Consider the following 21,032-nt stretch of genomic DNA (forward strand, 5'->3'; position numbering starts at 1 on the left):
CAAAGCAAAAATTGTGGAGGTAGAAAAAAATTAAAGCTTTTGTTGAGTACAGTAAACGATCCCGGAGAGTAAGTCTAAGTATAGTCACGTGCTTTGCTGCTTTGCGGCAAACCAACCAAACAGCGGATCAATATTTCATCCGAAAGCAAACAATCAAAACTTTACCGTCCTGCTATCAAATTGAATAGTATAACTGTTGAGTGCATCGGAATATTTGGCCATCTAACTGTTTTGTTCCTGAACTTATGAAAGGAGGATAAAATGGTTGTAATTACCAGACTAACAAACTTACCCTCCCTAGCAAAGAGTACGGAGAATTTATCGATATCTGCCAAGTTTTCCTCCTGCTTACTCGTGGATATTCGGCATTGGACGACAAAAAATATATGTATGTATCGGGGTTGCAATCTTTATACTCTCGCAACCTGTTGCTACAGAGTATAATAGTTTTGTTCACCTAACGGTTGTTTGTATCACCTAAAACTAATCGAGTTAGATATAGGATTATAGATATGTAAATGATCAGGATGAAGAGACGAGTTGAAATCCGGGTGACTGTCTGTCCGTCCGTCCGTCCGTCCGTGCAAGCTCTAACTTGAGTAAAAATTGAGATATGAAACTTGGTAGACATATTTCTTGGTACCGTGAGACCGTTGGTATTGCAGATGGGCGTAATCGGACCACTGCCACGCCCACAAAACGCCATTAATCAAAAACAAATAAATTGCCATAAAAAAGCTCCGCAATAAGATACAAGACTGTTATTTGGTACACAGGATCACATTAGGAAGGGGCATCTGCAGTTAAATTTTTTATAAAAAGTGGGTGTGGTCCCGCCTCTAATAGGTTTAATGTGCATATCTCCTAAACCGCTAATGCTATTATAACAAAATTCACTAGAAGCAAATGGTTTTAGCACTTCTATTGACTGTGTGAAAATAGTTGAAATCGGATCGCAACTCCGCCCACTCCCCATATAACGGTACTGTTAAAAACTACTAAAAGCGCGATAAATCAAGCATTAAACACGCCAGAGACATTAAATTTTATCTCTGAGATGGTATAAGATGACTTTATAGGAACCGCTTTCAAAATTAGTCAGTGGGCGTGGCACAGCCCACTTTTAGGTGAAAACCCATATCTTGAGATCTGCTCAATCGATATCAACCAAATTCGGTGCATAACGTTCTTTTCATGTTTCTATGTCATAGTGCGAAAATGGGCGAAATCGGACTACAACCACGCCTACTTCCCATGTAACACCATTTTCAATTCCATCTGATTCTTTCACTTTCCACTATGCAAATCAGGTAACAATAATTATATCGGGGTAAAACTTTGCGTGAATAATGCAATTAAAGTATGCCACCTTGCGGCCAAAAATTGTCTAAATCGAACCAAAACTGTTCAAACCCCTAAGTACTAAATATGTGGACCCCAGTGACTATAGTTGACCTTCTACCGAAAATATCAGTCAATCCACAAAGAAATCTCAAACGAGTATACCATTTGACTTTGCGAGAGTATAAAATATTCGGTTACATCCGAACTTAGCTCTTTCTTACTTGTTTTGGTTATTTTTTATTTTTTTAATCCTAATACTTATGATTTTGAGTTTTTAGTCAAAGGTCAAGAGAACTTCTTAATTATTTTATTTTAACGAAGTTGTTTTTCTTATATTTTAAGTCCTATTTAAGTTCGCACTTGCTCAGTAATATTGAAAGGATTATTTCCAATCCAATATTGTTTTGGAAATCTTTTATTCATTTGTAACCACGTGATTCTTTAAAGTTTTTTAGCGGTTGTGTCCGGTCGATTTCTAATTGTTGTTGTTGGTTAATCGATCGGACTATATTTATAGGTGCAATTAAGTCTATTTATATAGACTATAATTTTGTAAAGCTTAAATCAGATATTCACGTTTTACTGCAATGTGGCAACCATGCCTGAAATTCAAGCAGAATCCAAAGCATTTCGTTGCGAAGCGATAGCGTACAACAGTCTGTAAAGCTATCTGGCGATGTGCTTTAGCGCAATTGCAAATAATTTGCAATCAAAAATTCATGAGCGAAATAATTTCGTATTTAACAAATACTCGAGCGGTTGTGTGCGTGTGTATGAGAGAAAGTGCGGCAGCAAATCGATTCTCGATAAACAAATGGAGAGGACAGTAAAGGTATGGCACGGAAATTGAGGTGAGTGCGGTGGCCGAATACAGTAACAAACAGACAGCCGATGAATTTTTAAGAACCCACTTTGGGTTCACGCACACACACTCACACATAAATATGTATTTATATATGTAAGACAACTTGTGTACATATGCAAATTAAAGCCCACTTTCGCGTTGTTATGTGTTTTTTTTTTGTACTTGGCTATGTGTTTTTGTGTGTCTGAGTGCACTTTTGGCAATGACAACAAAACTGGTAATTAAAATTGGCAATGCTGTGGCTGTTTAAATGGACTTTACAACGAAACACGCGTAAGAGCCTCCGGTCGCCAAGCGCTTGCTGACGTGAAGCAGAGACACTGTTTATTGTAACAGCTCTCCGACAGTTCTGCAGTGTTGTCATTCACGCTGTCCGCCAACCGCTTGCCGCATGTTGCATGCCGCCATTCGCCTATAGCGGTCAGACATCATATTGTTGTTGTAAAAGACGGGTGTATGTGCGTTTTACTTTAGGCTGTGAAATTGAATGCGTTCATAAAATTGATTGGCATGCGATTTTCGATAAATTTCTTGCAACCAACATCAATGGTGTTAATGTTGCAGCTTCGTTTTTGCACAAGGGCTGCTGTTGCGGTTGGCTTTTCGCACTCGTTTGTGTTGTTAATACAAGATAATACGCATACATATGAATGCATTCATATACACCAATATATAATACAATATATGTAGTTAGGTACATATGTAAACATATACTTTTGAGTCACTTGTTATGTCTCAACATTTATAGCTGTCACTATCACTGTCATACCGGCAACTGTTATATATCAGTTACATATTATTGTTGTTGAATTTCAATGAAGTCTCCAGTTAACGTGTTTGATAGTAGGATATATCAATGAGTCTACAATTGAAAGTAGGGCTGCGGTCTTTTTAATGAAATTGCCAAGCTTAAATGACGCTTGACTCATATGAGTAGGGCAGTAAGTAAGTTTGTGCGAAATCGAGCAATATGTATATAAGGATGTTGCTGATTGAAACTTTAAACATTGCAATATGTATAAATACTTTCTTTTATTGTTTTACAAGATTTCTTGGGGCCATCATAGCACTGAATTTTGAAGATTCCTAAAGTGATATTTTATTACTAGCTAGGCGATAAAGTTCGTGTAATTAAAAAATGTATGTTGGCGGTTGCGGCATTCTATCACCTCTCTCCATCCGTTTGAAACCATGACAAGTGTCTTCTTATTCATTTCACACGTCATCGTTAAATTGGTGTGGTAGCTGCAGTTTTAGAAGCTTTCCGTTTTACGGCGGTCATCTCTGAATGCAGTATTTCATAATCGCAATGCCAATCTTTGTCTTATCTTTCGGAGAATCTGGAAAATAAAAATTGAAGTGACGTCAGAACCGACACTTAGATTCACTGTTCTGAATGGAAGTGTAATACGCAGCTAATTGGAACCGTCCTTATTCTAGAGTACTTACAGGGTAGCTACGACTTTTAGCTCGGAATGTGAAGTATATTCCGATCGGGAAAGGGAAGGCAGTACCCAAATTGGAGGTCATAGAAAAGGAGGATGTTCCATTATGACAACGCAATTATTGCTCTTACTTATAATAGAACCCTTATTGACAAGAAAAGGTGATAAGATTTCGAAGTATTGCAATATCAAACTCACACACAATTGAAGGGAAATACGGCTAAAGAGAACCGAAGCACTTTATCGGCAGACGCAGAGTCCCTTGAGCCTTTCAATGAGTCTATGGAGGTCACAACTTACAGCTTTGAGAGGGTGGTCCTATAGATCCTCTTATGGTGGCAAAACCATATGTCCCTCAGCTATTTGCACTATATATTTATGCTCTCTTGCATATATATGTATATATATATAAGGTATGTTATATAAATCATCTCTCCTGTTTCCAATTTGATTAATAATTTTATAAAGAAACAAGAAAATACTTTTACTTCGGCTGCACCGAAGCTATAATACACTTTATAGATGCATTTTTGTAACGTAATATAATATGGATAGGTTTTTTTTTTTAATTTTAATCAGTAAGTTAAAACCGTTGTTATATGTTATAGTGGTCCGATCGCAAAACTTTTTATTCGGAAATTGTAGCGATGTCGGAGTTAAAATCTATGCCGAATTTCGTGACGATACCTTGTCAAGTAAAAAAGTTATCCAAACATAAATTTAAGTTCGATCGTTCAGTTTGTATGTCAGCTATATGCTATAGTGGTCCTATATCAGAGGTTCCGACAAATTTGAAATGAGATTCTTGTTGAGAAAAGAAAATTTCAGATCGATATCTCAAAAACTGAGGGATAAGTTCACGTATATACAGACGGGCAGTCGGGCATGTCAAAATCAACTTGTCATGCTGATCATTTCCTCCGTTTTCTTCCGAGTGTTACAAACTTCGTGGTAAACTTAATATATCCTGAAGAGGGTATAAAAAATTAAAGAAACATGGCGTCAACCCATTATTTTGCGAGAACGTGGCATTGCTGCAGCATTGTCGGTGTCAGATATGACAGATACGCATTTATAAATTTGCAACAATAACAAAAGTGAAAACATCAATAACTACTTGACATTTTCGATAGTGACTGCAGTACGCAGTAATAGCAATAACAATAACAAGCACATTGCAAACAATACACGCACACGTATATACAAACATATAATGCCTGTTCATAAATTCGTAAAGTGATACCGCAATTTACGCGACCATGCAGCGCCACGAAGTGCCGGTCAAATTGAAAACTGTACTGGGTGTGTACCGTTTGTTATTGTATTTGTTTCTTTTTGCCATTGCTGTCCTTGTGGGACACTACATACTCATATGTATAGTATACTGTATACTGTGTACATTTGAAGGACAACACCGCAGTGATTGTGTCGAAAACATATATATATCCACATATATTGTACATACGCTACATACGCACATTCGTATCAATGCAAAGTGTTATTATGCGCATTCTTTATTTCAATCAGAGTGCCCGGTAGTCATGAAATGTAAAAATTGCCGAATTTATGAATGAAAATGCACTGAAGGGAAATATATACAATTTTTGCTCAGCCGTCAGCCGGCAGCCCATTCGCATTTCGTATCTCGCAAAACACTCTTTTCGTAAAATTAAATTTTTTTTATTTTTATAGACAGCGAGTTCTTATAACATTGCGACGAACGTATAAACCAGCACTTCCGGTGTAAGTGTCATTTTGCCGTTTTCATTTTATTGCATATTTGATATTGCAGTTGCTTAAATGACAGGAATATTCGAACACTTACATTTACACATTTGTATAAGTACTGCCTCAAATGTCAAGAAAATCGAAATCCACTTCCACCATACAAATTTAATACCCTGAACAGAGTATATTAAGCTTGTCACGATGTGTGTAATAGTCAGAAGGAAACGTCTGAGATCTTATGAAATATATAAATATATAAATGATCGGCGTGACGAGCTGAATCGATGTGGCCATGTCCGTTTGTCTGTATATACGCGAACCAGTCTCTCAGTTTTAAAGATATTGGTCTGAAATTTTGCAAACGTTCTTTTTTTTAACGTTCAAGCAGCTGCTAATTTGGCGGAACTGTCGATATCGTATCACTATAGCGTATACCTGCCATAAAAACGATCAAAATTAAGTCCTTGTATGGAAAACTCCTTTGTTGAGCTTGAAACTTGTTAAGGTATCTTCATGAAGATCGGCATATATTATTATCCAAGGCATGTCTGCAATCTCCAAACCAATTGTTTAGATCAGACTACTACAGCATATAGCTGCCATTTACACCTGCACCGAAGTTAAGTTTCTTTCTTGTTTTTATAAATTATTTACTATATTTTTTTCGACTAAAAGTGGTTTTATATCGCCGCTGAAGAGCTAAAATTTGTCACGAGCAGCATTTTTGTAAGAAATGCGCTCGAAGGTGTGACATCATCTGTCCAGAGACAATCTGAAGTAGAAAACCGCATTCCATAATCTTCGATCTTTGCGTGGTTCTGTTATAAATCCACGATCCATCAAGTAATATAGAAGGCTATATATGGTACTTTAAAATATAGTTAAGTTCAAATTTAATAATGGGTTTAGTGTAACCTGTCGCAAGACCTTCGGAAATAAGTACCCGGTAGCTGGTCTGTATATAGTACGTAAATATCTCGTAAACTGTTCCTTAAATCCATGCGGGGGCCCTGTAAGACTATATGTGGTATCTCGGAACCTCTTCATGTGTTTATTTTGTTTTTACGTTTTCATATTTGAGCCATATACTTCCAAATTATTCGCATAATGTAATAAATATCCTTCCTAATTGGAATTCATTTAGTGCCTGTTTCATTTCTAAGTTCTTTTTTGAGTGCTCTGAGCGAAGTTGTTATGTTTACTGCCTAGGTATAGATTTTTAAAATCATTAATTTACTCGTTCTTACTGAAAGAATAGGTTTCATTGTCGAGACGGCTGGTAATACAATTGCAGAGCTCAGGACGTGAAAGATCCTAGCATTGGTTGGGCGAAATAGCGTGTGATGCGAAATCAAAGTTTAAGGTTTGTCTTCAACATGCCGCTACGGCTTATGATGATTTTGTAGCTCCAATTGTTTATTGGGATACAAACATATATTGTCAGATATATTTACACATACGAATGTCTTTAGATTTTATACGCACCATACGATTATAATTCTTTATAGAAACTTGGCAAGCGTTCAGCTTATTCTTATGCTAATTGGACTTAAAAGGCATTTGGTTAGAAGCGCTACCGTAAATTTTATATTGTTACAACATGTTGCTGCAGAGTATAATAGTTTTGTTCACCTAATAGTTGCTTTTACCACCTAAAAATAAGATATAGGGTTATATATGTGTATATAAATATTCAGTATGACGAGACGAGTTGTATTCCGAGGGACTGTCTGTCTGTCTGTCCGTCTGTCCGTCTGTGCAAGCGATAACTTGAGTAAAAATTAATCTATATCTTAAAGAAGCTTGATACACGTGCTTTTTGGCATAATTAAGCACTAAATTAAGATATAAACCTATTATTAGGTACCTTGTTGTAGATTGCCATAGCAAGGGGCACCTATGACATATCTAATAAGAACCTTTAATTCCGCCCTCTTCTCACATAACAAATTTGGTTAAAAACTATTTAAAGCGCGATAAACCAATAACCAAATGTGCCAGAGACATTAAATTTTACACCCAAGATGATACAAGAGGGCTTTATAGGCGCCAAGCTTAAAATTGGATGACAAGCCTGGCACCGCCAAAGTTTAGGAGAAATCACATATTTTCGGACCTACTCGACCGATTTCAAACTCTGAAAATGTGCGAAATCGGACTACAACCACGCCTACTTCCCATATAGCAAAATTCTATATGATTCTTTCACTTTTCAGTACAAAAATCAAGCATCAACGAATGAAATAATAATATAAATGTTTGGTTACATCCGAACTTGGTGCTTCCTTACTTGCTTCCCTTTTTTTACTGAAAAATCGATTTGTGCATGTTTTTAGCGCTTAACATTTGCATATTGCTGCAGGATAAATATGGGATATATATGCGCATATTTTATATTGATATAGACTATACCTGCTATTTGACTATGTGTATTGCTCGGGGTGTAACTCGTAGTTTAGGTGTTTTCAGACAAATGTTTCAATATAATTTCATTTGATTAAATACTTCTTCGGCTTTTCCATATACAAACTTGTGATGTGGCTTTACTATTTAAATAGTAGAAAATTTTAGAATTTACTGCATTCTAGCAGCTCAATTGAGTACATCTATTGTGAGTTCTGTTAATTTCTTCCAACGAACTCAGAGGAGAAAAATCAGAATATTTGTGAAAACTCTCATTGAATAATTTTTAATGATTTTCATTGGAGATTAACACCAATCCAAATAGACACTTTCAATTCTTCATAGAGTATTTAGGTGGAGTTTCAGGTTTTACGCTTACTGCTTAAAGAAGCTAAAAATCAGCTCTATAAGTCAGGCCTTTAAAATGAGCACAGAACATTGATTTGGATGAAGAATTGTTTAAGCTATTGCATAGCTTCTATCGCGGGCTTTGAGGGCGGGAACTGAATCAAGAAATTCCGTTACGGAAATAAACCTAACACGATTACAAAGTATGCGCAAAATATTTGCATACTTTTAGGTGCATTTTCACATATTGAAGAAAGAGCAGGGTGATTCAAAAATAAAAATATTTAAGATACAATTTTTGGAAAATAAAAGTATGGAATTTATTAACAATTTAATTATTAAAAATAAATTATTCAATATTCAAAGGCATAATATTGGTTAAAAGCTACCTCACCTTTTGGTATCAGTATCTCGTTTGAATTGAACAATACAATTGAAATTATGTATTTCAATCGGATTATCAATGGTAATCAATTTCCACTTATCTTGGCTGGTGATTTCAACATCAACTTCGGTGATAAAATCAGAGCGAATGAGACTACCATTGACGCTGTATTTTCCACATATTAAGAGGATATCAAGTCTCAAACTTATGCATATTATTTCAGTTACCATAAACCTATAGTTTCTATAATAAAAATAATTGAACAACCTACATACGTTAATAAAAATATGTTAAACAATAATAACTTCTTATTTATTCAAGAAAAGAAAACAATTTGTTTTCTTATCGGTCACCGCGCTTAAAAAGTGTAACTTGAATTAATGTCAAAGAAAAACTTGAATCAATATCAAAGAACAAAAATACTGCATAAGAAATACAAAAATAATTATAATTGGATAAATTGATAAAAAAGCATTACCGCGGCAGTCTCCGAGTGCCCTACGCTTTTTTTTTTTGACTCTTCGGACCACCATAGCATATAGCTGCCATACAAACTAAATGATCAAAATGAAGTTGTTGTGGGGAAAACTTTTTTATTTGACAAATTAATTTAATCAAATTTCTCGTAAATTACTGTACAAGACAGCAGTAATACACCGAATAAATTTTTCAGATCGGACTATAGTTCTTGTTATTTTTTTATATTTTTCGGAGTATTGTGAAAAATTGTATTCCTGTTGACGGGCTGCTAACCAATGCGAAACTGGGATAATTTCGGATTTATATTCTTCTGTCGATGAGGCTGCTGGCTATACTCTCCATTTGCGCTGTTGCAATGGTTGTATCTAAGTATACCCTACGTTTCTGTATATTAGCTTCTTTTCTTGATAAATTTGATATTATTACCAATAAATTCAATCGCTGCAAAAAAAAATTTTAACATATTGTTACATATTTGATTTAAACACTGATTTGATCCATTTAACCCGAAATCGATATTAAAATTTGCCAAGACGATTATTTATTATATTTGCTAATTAATCATTATTCGAAATTCATGGCATATAGTCAATTGTTATAGAAACCATGACTGCGTTTGAAACTCTGCTGTAATTGTGAAATACATATGTATATTTTATCTATAATATTTATATTCCATTTTTGTTAAATTGGAACTTCTCTTCTGTGCTCACGTTTCCTATTCATTTGCAAAAATTAATTTCGCTCACCAACGATTGCGACATTTTTAACATGAATGTCAACATTATTATTGTCATTTATTTCCCACATCATTCGCATGTGTACAGTTATATGTAATACCACAAAGGAATATGAATTGAATATCGCACAACAATGGACAGTCAATTGCACGAATAGAAAAAAAATCACTACACAATGCAATATGCAACAAATGTATTCATCGAGGATTACCTGTCGATATACATGCATATATACATATATATATATATATATATGCCTGAGTAAATGTACATTCGCATTGCCCACCAACGTTACAGCTACACATATAATGGAGTCCACGCCGACAATGCCAACGCGGCACATACGCTTGCAACATCAGCAAGCAGCGTATAGCTTATGCAGTAGGCCAGGTAAGGCTTTGCTTCGCATTGAAGAGATTTGATTGTCGGTGTGCTGGTGCTGGTCGTGGTGAAGGGTTTGCGGCATTTGCTCAGCTTAAGTATAAATACCGCTAGGCTAAATTTAGACACATAATAGAAGAATAATAGGTTATCTATTGCATTGCACCATTTGCACAGCCACTCATGTTATGGGTAAACAAAGCACGCAGACTAAATACGGGTAGTAAAGGAGATTTCTAAATAACAGGACTTTGTGCCAACTAACGTAGGCATCTGGGAATTTGCAGTGGACAAAAACATATTGAAAAAGTGAATTGTAAAAGTACACGCTGTTGAATGTAGTGCATTGTGCCGCTGGCCACAATGTACTACCTTCATCTGTAGATATGTGTGTGCGTGTGTACCGTCGGCATTAAGTTTCAGCAATTCCAACGAATAGTTAGTTTGAATGCAATTCACCGTAAAACAGCACATGAAAAGGAGTTAAAAGGCAGTTTGAAAGGATTTTAGTGGCTTCGTTTAGTCCAACGTAAATGCTTGCAACAATGGATAACCATGGACTACCTACCGTCTTTATGTGTATGTACGTATGGCTGTGTGCAGGTGCTGGTGGTGGTGGCTCGATTTAGTGCAGCTTTATTAATAATATGTGTATGTGTGTATTTGTTTACGTCTGTAATACTAATACTTGGAAACGAGCTGTACTCTTAGCGGCAAGGCAGATAGAATAGTTAGCACAGCGCTAAACTCACAAAAGTTCCGGTACTTAGTGGCGGCATAATGCCAATGGGGTGTTAAATACTTTAGCACAGTTCGCCGAACAGCATGAATATGCCAAGCTCGCCGATCATGTGGGGATGTGCAAATCGAAAGCAATAAAATGAAATGACAATAGGGGCATTAAACATACGTATATTGAAACGAAAACAAGAGACTATTCAGGCCAAAGTATTGCATAATGAGTTTAGTTGACCGAGTCTTACAGGCATGTAAGAATTCAAACGCCAATATTAAGTGCCTTACATACTTACCTGGAATACCATGCAAAAATGTCATATATAAGCCGGAAGACCGTTCTGAAGGTTCTGCATATTAACCTTATTATTAAGGTTCGCAATTTAGGGAAAGGTTTTTATACCCGGAAAGAAACATGATCAGCGTGTAGAGCTGAGTCGATTTAGCCATTCGTATGTCTGTCCGTTTGTATATACGCCGACCAGTGCCTACATTTTTGAGATCTAGATCTGGAAAGGATCATATCCTTTTTTCATCTGCACATTTTTCGGAACTGATATTGGACCACTATAGCATATAGCTGCCATACATTTGAAAAGATATCGTTCCGAAATTTTGCATAGATTATTATCCAAGACATCGCTACAATCTCCGAACATATAGCATATAGCTGTCATTTAAACTGACCTATCAAAATACGTCTTTTTATTCCCCTTATATCCTATAAAAATGTAGCTAAAACAATGGTTTAAATATATTTCGTTATACTGGTGTCAACAACCGGAAAATAAAAGTGTTCTAGAAACATGGGCTAATAAAGGGGTCATTCGAAAGATTAAGAAAAGCTTGCTGAAAAAACTTATATTTTTTTATAATTATTAAGCTTTTAATTTTTTTTGGGCTGGTCGTCCGCATAGTAAATTGGATGAAGAGTCTCTGCTTGTTGCGGTGTATGGTTTGAAAGATTTCATACTCTGCAGCTTTTAAGATACGAGTATTCAATGCGGTATAAGCTGGTAAATGCAGAAAAAACAGAAATTTTCTTTACACTGACTTTAACAGTCACTTTAAACTAAAATAGTACAATAAAGAGGGTTTTAAAGTTTCAATCCTCATTTCCACTGCATCTTTAGTAAGTCACTAAATATGTTAAAGCTTAGTTGATAAATATTATGGTTTTAAATTGATGCAACTGCTTTCAAACGATCGAAAATTAAGTCAATATATATTAAGTATAAAATTTAATTTTTTTTATCTCAAAAGTTGAACTTTCTTCACAATTTTCTTGGATTTTCTTAGTTGGCTATAAGTTTTTAGTTTGTGCCTTGTCAAATATTCATTGTTGACAGGTAACTTCTTTAGAAACCATTTTTAGTGACCCATCAATAAATCATGCCAACATAATCCCAATTGCCAACTAGCTGCTTTTACCCATTTACTTGCATATATACACACGCACACCTGAAAAGTTAATCCATGCTGCCAGGCAAAAGACGGCTAAAAGCTTCCCATTGAATACCGAGGTGTGTTTACTTTGCTGCAACTTCATTTAACCAACAAATAACTTTCGCTGCAACGCAACTTTTATTATAATAATTTCAACTTTTTCTTTTTTTTTTGCACATTGTTCGTACTTTCGCAGTTTCTCTTGTATGTATGTGCGTCAGAGAGCGAGGAAAAGAGAGAGCTGTGTACGTTGCAATCATGACCTCCATTAAGTTGTCTTCACTTGTCTTGCGTACCCTCAACGGCCCAGCATTTCAGCGCTTTAGTCTTATAACTCCTTAATATAAAGGTGTCTACTCCTGTCGTCGTCGTCGTCAGCAGCGTTCGCCTCTCCCAGTTTCCCCGGCTTAGTAAGTTATTACGCTGAGCCCTTTCAGATGGAGCGAAGGCCGCGGCAAAACTTTAATAACCCTGCAAATATATCCAACGGCAGTGGGACGGTGCGCGGTAAGCATTGTGGCATCAAGTAATCTGGTCATGGCGCTTATTCACACCTAAGTTTCAATCCACTTAACTTACCTGGAAAAACAAAAAAAAATATAATAATATAAAAATAAATGTGGATGAGCAGCGCTGGACGCTGTTGCGTAGTTGCCTGGTGGGTATATAGAGGTATTACCGTTTTACTAGCTGCCACAACTTCATCCTAACCTGATTGCGAACGCACTCTTTTATCTGCCTCAGCAGCCACACTGAGAATGCGTATAAAAAAGTTGTGCAACAACAATTGCTTTGCTAATAATAACAGCAGCAGCAAAGGAGCTATAATGTCGATGCTTTTATATTATTGTGGCAATTTTTTCGACGTTTCAGTGATGCAACTAAAATAATCGTTGCTTGGGTTGACATTATTTATGTACTACCACGAAATATACAATAAAATATATGTATGTGTTGGTTGTGTACATAAAAATTGCGTTAAAGAAGAGAAGAGACTTTTCCTGGTTTCAGCGATTGGCGCACGAGTGATCTTGAGCTCGCGAAATAAAAAAATTCTTCTTCTTTAATACTAGCAAAGATCAAATTAACTAAATAATTATATTATTAGTTGATTTATGACATTTTTGCTACAGAATAACTTTAAATTGTAAATTATTGGAATATTTCGGTCCTAACCTATGAATTACTCTACCTATATCTACCAATATCTGTATATTAGGGTGCCCGTTATTTTTCAAGTTGATTTTTTTTTGCAAACGCTGAAGTTTCGGTTTATTTTCAAAACAAAAATAAAAATAATTTAATGTAAACGAGGTCCCTATTTACAAATTTAATCCTGCCCAAATCATTTTACTTTTCCCATATATTCTATATTAGATTTTTTGATGTTTTAGCAATAAATTCTTTATCTCCGAAGCAAATAATTCAACATTTTGTACAAGTAAGGTAGCGCTAAGTGCGGGTATAAACAAACGTTTTATGCTCTCGATACTTGCAAGGATCTAAGCCGGGGAAAATTATTTTCAAATTTCATTAACATATCTGACATATTGGCCGATATTTTCGGTAAAAGGTTCGCAATCGGTAACTGGGGGTTTGAATAGTTTTAGTCCGGTTTAGACAATAATTTTGGCCATAAACTGGCACACCCAATCTTTGTGCAAAGTTTTATCCAGGTACAGTGATTGGTTCTTGATTAGTATATTAGAAAGTGAAAGAATGAGATAGAATTTAAAATTGTATTATATGGGAAGTAGTTTTTTTAACAAAATACCGGCTTCCCAAAAAAAAGTAGATTTTTGTGCTAAAAATTAATACTTTAAGGTGGCGGAAAAATCGAAACTATTATCTAAAATCTTATTCCATTGTACACAACCTAAAAACTGTATCTAAGGAGGTCGAGGAGAAACTTTAAGTAGACCAGTCCAGTTGTTTCGGACGTATTTTATTTTCCAACTCTGACAACAGCGTATCGAGGAAAAAGCGCGTTTAAAATTTTGGGAATAATAAGTTAAAATTTTTTTACAAATACATGTTTGTAGTTTCAAACAGAAAAACTGTAAAGTAAATACAACCTTGGTCGCTTATTATACTAGTAGACTAGCTTTTTCTTTTCTTCTTTAGATATAAAGTTTTGAGCTTAAACTAGCTCCTTAATTAGTAACTTTTTTACTTTGTTCTATAATAATTGACGTACTACCAGACAAAATGACACACTGTGCAAAAATCATCTGAAATTAATTGAACTTCATTTCCCTTACTGATCATTAGAATTTGCTGAATCTGAATTTTATTTGAAAAATCCCCTTCATATACTGATTTTAAGAATAAACACAATAATGGTGTACAGAATTGAAACGATAATTAGTTTCTGCTTCATACTCATGTCGGGTTGAGATGCAATCTTTGTGGTTATTGCATTTTGCAGTCTAACTTTGAATTTTAATTGAGAGACTTCCAAGAATTTCTATTAGGACAAAAGTGTTTATCTTGTTTACAATCCTATTGATTTTAAAGTTCGATAATATTGAGACAATGCTGGCTCGTGCATTGATTTCGCTTCATTCTTTTCAAAATTATCAGTATAAGAAGACAATTTGTTTTAAGCCCCCCATGTAGTCCTTTCCAAAAATTGCACAAGTTATACAAACCACTATGAGCTTACAGGCTACTTGCCTGGTTTTAATTGAATTTGGAAAATAACATTTTCTTATTGTTTAGTTACCACAGTTTGAGAAAATCATGTATCTGAATATTCAATTCCCAATTATGACTAGAACGCCAGTTTGAATATTACCTCATTACTTCTCTTTCGATCTTTACTTTTGCAAGCATAAATGAATATTAAAAAAAAAACCTCTATAGGTGCTTTCTATATTAGGCATCTCTAAATTAAAAATATAACAATCGTTTCATACTGTTCTCTATGCCCTCTTATACAGCTAATGAGGGTCTCGCCAATATGACAAAGATTTCAATGAATTTCAAGTAGAAATTTTTCTTGAGCATATTTTGGCTTAATGAAAAAACATCGAACCTGCTCATGCCATTTAACGGATGTAATAATTGTCTTCGTTTCATTCGACTTTGTACCATTTATATTGATAAGTGCAGGTTATATCTCTATTTCGCTACAACGTGATCCTTCCTTAATTTTTTTTGTATTTCGTTTTAAAACATTGACTTTGTATTAGAATTGTATTCGCTTTTCTTGGAGGAAGGTCTTTACTAAATTTACGCAAGACAACTTAACCTTAAGTTAAACTTTCTTGGCAAAAAGAGACATATAAAGAACTTGTCTAGCATTAAATGAAGCAATAGCAACAACACCAACGATTGCAAACAATTTCGAATCTTTTTAATTATATTTTGCACCATTTTTTTACTGCCTAAGGCATCATACATATTTGGGTATTCATTAGCAAACAAGACCGAAATTTTTGGCTTTTCAGCATTGTGCGGTGCACTCAAGCTCTGAATTCATCAGATATCAGTGTCATCAATCTTAATTTATCTTGTTCCGTAGCCTGCTCATTCTACTCAAAAATAAGATTGGCTGCGTTTTGGACAAAATTAATGCAACGCTTATATCTTGAAAAAGGCGCAAAACAAAAATAAAACAACAATATTTAAGCGGCGGCAACCATGCAGTCGTTGTCTTTGCATACCCTGTCTTCATATCGACGACGCCACCATCACCAACACCACTACGAGAATGATTGCGCAGTGCTGGCTTTAGTCGAGCTGTGTCAAGTGCGTTTTAGCGCTCACAAAAGTATGCAATGGGTAAATTTTTAATGAATTCATTCGCAAAATTGCTTAATTAGCAGCTTATGACTTATGACGATTACGCGCACAACAACTGACAGCTTTGCGACGTTGTAGTAGCGGAGGGCGAGTGACTGATGCTGTTTCTGCCAGTGTTGCCATTGCTGCAGCTGTTTGCTTGACGAAGGGCTGTCATTTGTAGGTCGCAATCAGCCTCTTCGCTAATGTCTGTTCTTGTTATGCTGTTTTATTTTTCGTTATTATAATTTCACCAGCGTGTTCTTAGCGATTTTTCTTGCTCACATATATTCGCTCTTTGGGCTGTTTTCTTCCAGTAGCTGGCGATGTGGCTCATTAATAATTACTTCGCCTACGCTCCGTTGCTCTAGCCGGGCAGTTCGTCGGGCTTAATATCATATATACATACAAATGTGTACAAGTATGTATATTCTTCCAACATCTCCCTGTAATAGATCTATAATTTAATCTGGTCCACTCTGCAGTTGTGAGTAAAAAGTTATAATATTTTTTACCTCTTTTTTTGCAACTCATATTTTTTAATACCCTGCAAATTTTTGTTTTGGTTATCGCTTTATATATTTGTTAACTGCAGTTAATATTATTGTGTGTCCACAAAGTTTGCTCTCTAGCGCTCATCCCTGTGGTTTGCACTTTGTTTTGTTAATACCTATATAGTGAGGTTCATATTTTATTTCTACGCATTAACCCATCGAGATTAAAATACAATATATAGGGAGAAAAATTACGGGAAAAATAGATTTATGCTACTGCAGCTGATTGCATTAAGTTTTTAGTACATACTAGCAGAGAAAAGAGTTTTCTAATAAAGCATGAGTGTGTGCGTTAATGATGCGCTGGCATGGTAACTCGAGTGAGCGGTATTATGCCACTGCGTTGGCATTATTTGTCATGAACTCACTTTGAATGGAATAGAAAAAGTATTCCTGGATTTTAATATGCGTTCTAGTGGTTCTATAGTAAGTAATAGCAGGAACACAACAAAGCTATTGCATTGCATTTTTTATCAACTTATGCAATTATAATTATTTATTATTTTTTTATGCAGTTATTTTTGTTCTTTAATATTGATTCAAGTTTTTTCTTTGATATTAGTTCAAGTTACACTTTTTGAGTGCGGTGACCGATAAGAAAACAAATTGTTTTATTTTATTGAATCAATGAGAAGTTAATATTGTTTAAAATATTTTAATTATTTTACAATAAATGTAGGTTGTTCAATTATTTTTATTATAGAAACTATAGGTTTATGGCAACTGAAATAAGAAGTATAAGTTTAGGACTTGATTTCCTCTAAATATATGGGTAAGACCGCGTCATGGTCTCATATTTTGTTGTGGATTCTTGTGGATCATGATTTCTTTGCAAATTAAATTTTTCCGAAAGAAAAATTGTCAACGGCTCTGTTTTTTTAACAGCAAAGTTGATGTTGCAACCAGCCAGCCAGCCAAGATAATTGGAAATTTATTACCATTGATAATTAATGATAAATTAGGTAGTTTCAATTGCATTATTCAATTCAAACGAGATACTGTTCCAGAAGATTTTGTAGCTTTTTCCCTAAATAATAATGTTACTAATATTATGCCTCCGAATATTGAATAATTTATTTTTTAATAATTAAATTTTTAATAATAGCATGTTTTTCTGAAAACCAGAAAATTTTATTTTCGAAATTGGATTAAAACTAAGTAAGTAGTCTGTAAGCTGTACAATTTCTTCTCATAGTTGTGTGTAGTATAGTGGTGTCTTGTTATACTGATAATTTTAAACGCTTTATCTATCTCGCCAGGTTTTTGATTCCTAGAGATGAACTGACACGCATATCTACCTATATGCTATACTTACCTTAAAAACAAAAAATTCTTTGAAACAGGAAAATCTGCGTAAAGTGGCTGTGTCAAAGGGTTTGCTGTAAGCTATTTTGTAAAGGTCTCAGTGCACTAAAAACCTTAGAGTTCATATGAAATACGACATTTTTTGATAAAAACTTTTAATGGCCTTAGGTGAGAAGTGCATATGAACGAAATGCGACAGCTTTGCAGAAAATACTTTTTGGGAAATTTTCAGTAGTTTGAAACGAAGTGAAACCAATGCATGAGCTAGAATTGTCCCAATATTACCGAACTCTTAAAGCAGGAGGGTTGTGCACAAGCATTAATAATTTTGTCCTAATAGAAATTCTTGGAAGTCTAGCAATTCCAGTTAGACTGCAAAATGCAATAACCACAACGATTACATCTAAGAAGAACTAATTATCGTTTATATTTTTAGCACCATTGATGCGTTCGTTTCTAGAAACAGTATATGAAGGGGCTTTTTCCAATAAAATACAGCTTCATGTTGATTTAGCAGGTGTGTAAAAAAGAAGAGTTAAAAATAAAAATACGTATAAATAAGTTTTTTATATTCTCACAAAATACTATAATAAGCTATAACTAATCTACATATTAAGAAAAAAACTGATATAAAGTATCTGTGGCGTTAAACTTCAAAAAAAAAAAGTGAGTGGCTAGCGCCCTATTAGAGCTATTATATACAAGTATATAGACAACAGCTGTATCAATCATTCAAGCTGAGAATAAGTTTATTTAACACTTATTTAGTGTGGAAATAGGTGACATCGGGTGATAATTACGCCCACCTCTACAGAAAAGTTATGTTATAAAGTGCGATAACTCACCAAAAAACAAAAAAAAAAAACGGTCAGAAACGTTAAATGACTTTACTGTAAAATTGGAACGGAGGACACGCATAGGAGTCGATGTAAAAACTGGAAAAATAGGCACAGAACTACTCACTTTTAGGTGGAATACTTGTACTATATCTCAGGAACAACTCAACCATTTGAGTTGAAAGATAATTTCGTAATGCCGCTTGTGTAGAAACCATGCCTGTTGGATGAAAAGTGGGATAGTCGATTTTCTTGAGGCGAGTTTGTCACCAGCAAAATCATTCACCATAGACAAAAATAGGCAGTAATAACTTGGCCTGGACAACAAGTTGGATGCATAAAAATGACCCAACCACACAACTGCAGTTTTTGGGAGTCCAATTTTTGACAGTGCAGGTTAGAATAAAGACTTTTAGGCGTAGGGGAGCAGCTTATAGTAGATGATTCCCTGTCAATCCCACCACCATACTGAGTCAACCAATCACTAAACCGTCTGCTTTTTTTTACTAGACCTTTTGTGAATTCAAATCATATCGGCGGGTATATACATACGTTTATAGTATGTATTACGTATATAGTACATTACTGTAATATTTACGTAAGTTATAAAAAATTGTTTGGTTTATATTGAAATATATAAGCTGACAATTTTACATATATAAGCGAATGTTAATGAAATCAAGAGTAATCTTCTTAATTGAAGTGCTTCTTCGAAGTTCTTAAGATTTTGCTAAAATATGCTTCAGTGGCAAAATGCCGCTCATTCGACTTAAGCACCATATTGTGATGTTCAATATCTTTTACAAAATTTAATATTTCGTCAACCTTGTTGCCGATATTAAAAATTCATTATACCGACTGAGAAAACGAATAAGTATTGAAGCGTCAAGTAATTACTTATTAAATGAAATATTAATTACACAAAGGTAGGTTTGTAACAGTAGCATATATATATATATGGTCCTTATATATTTGCATAAGCAAACAGGCTGAATGAGTGAAAAGGTTACACAACACCAAAATACAAAACACTGAAATCTACCTGAGGTACCAGCAGTGCATACACAGATATTTGGTTGAAGCTGAGTAGAGAATTGCTTGATTGGGTGAGTGACTAAAGGAGATATTTGTTATATGCGTGTGTATGTGTGTGGCGTGCTTGACTAAAGAAAGTTGCGCTCCGTAAGTGCTTATTAAGCGAAGGCTTTTGCGTTGGATGCTACATTTTACCAAGAAGTAGCCAACCTAATTTAATCAGTCTTGCGGCGGCACGTAAAAAGTATTCTTTTCCTTGTCCCTACAAGAAAAAAATGGATTGCATATTTTTGCTGCGCTGGAAACCATTTTCGAATGACATTTAAAAGCAAAAAGAAATTAATATGAAGTGGAATGTAAAAAAAGTAAAAATTTTAAAGGCAAAATATGTTGAATTAATAATTCAGCACACAGGTCTTGAGATGATGCTATTTTTTCAATACTTTGTAAATATTATACTCAACTTCCGTTTTTATCTCATTCTTTTTTGCCTTATTTATTAATTAACTGTTAGTTAAGTTAACCAGCAAGTGTTTGTGACTATTGTTTTTTTTTTATACGTTTCTCCAAACTGTTACCTTTTGTACGTGCCATTTGTATATAATATTTTGGGTCTTTTCGTGGTAATTATCTTGACTTGTTACTTTATCATTTACTTTTATTATTACCCTTGCTTGGTAAAATTTTTACCAAGTCATATAATTACTTATTTCGTATGAAATTAGTTTTGATGACGGTGAGAAACTTTGTGTGATAATGATTGTGTGAGTGTCGCCTGTGCTTTTTTAAGAATATGTCACTGAATAGTGGTTTTTCTGTTCTAAGAAAAATCTAGAAATCCAACTTGAAATATATTAATACATGAGAGAGTAGCGTTTTATATCAAGTAGTTAAAGTTAATTGGCGTAGTATGGGACCAAACAAAGTCACTATCTTAAAGAATATAGAAATGTATTCGAAAATCCTTACTCTCGTTTTATTATGTTTCTTGTGAGATCAGATAAATGCCTTCATACAGTGCAAGTGCATATTGCTCCGCAATTTAGCTTATGGGTTTTCGTGTTTCTTAAATTTTCTTTAAAAACGAAGGAACCCATATCTTGGATTACGTCGAGCTACGTAGCTAAACGATGTTTTGAGGTGAATTTTTGCAAAGACCTGGACGATATTTGTTCCTAGCCGGACATTGATCGTTTAGTCGAAATATTGATGACCA

The sequence above is a fragment of the Bactrocera oleae genome, chromosome 2, assembly GCF_042242935.1.
Source record: "Bactrocera oleae isolate idBacOlea1 chromosome 2, idBacOlea1, whole genome shotgun sequence".
NCBI lineage: Eukaryota > Metazoa > Arthropoda > Insecta > Diptera > Tephritidae > Bactrocera > Bactrocera oleae.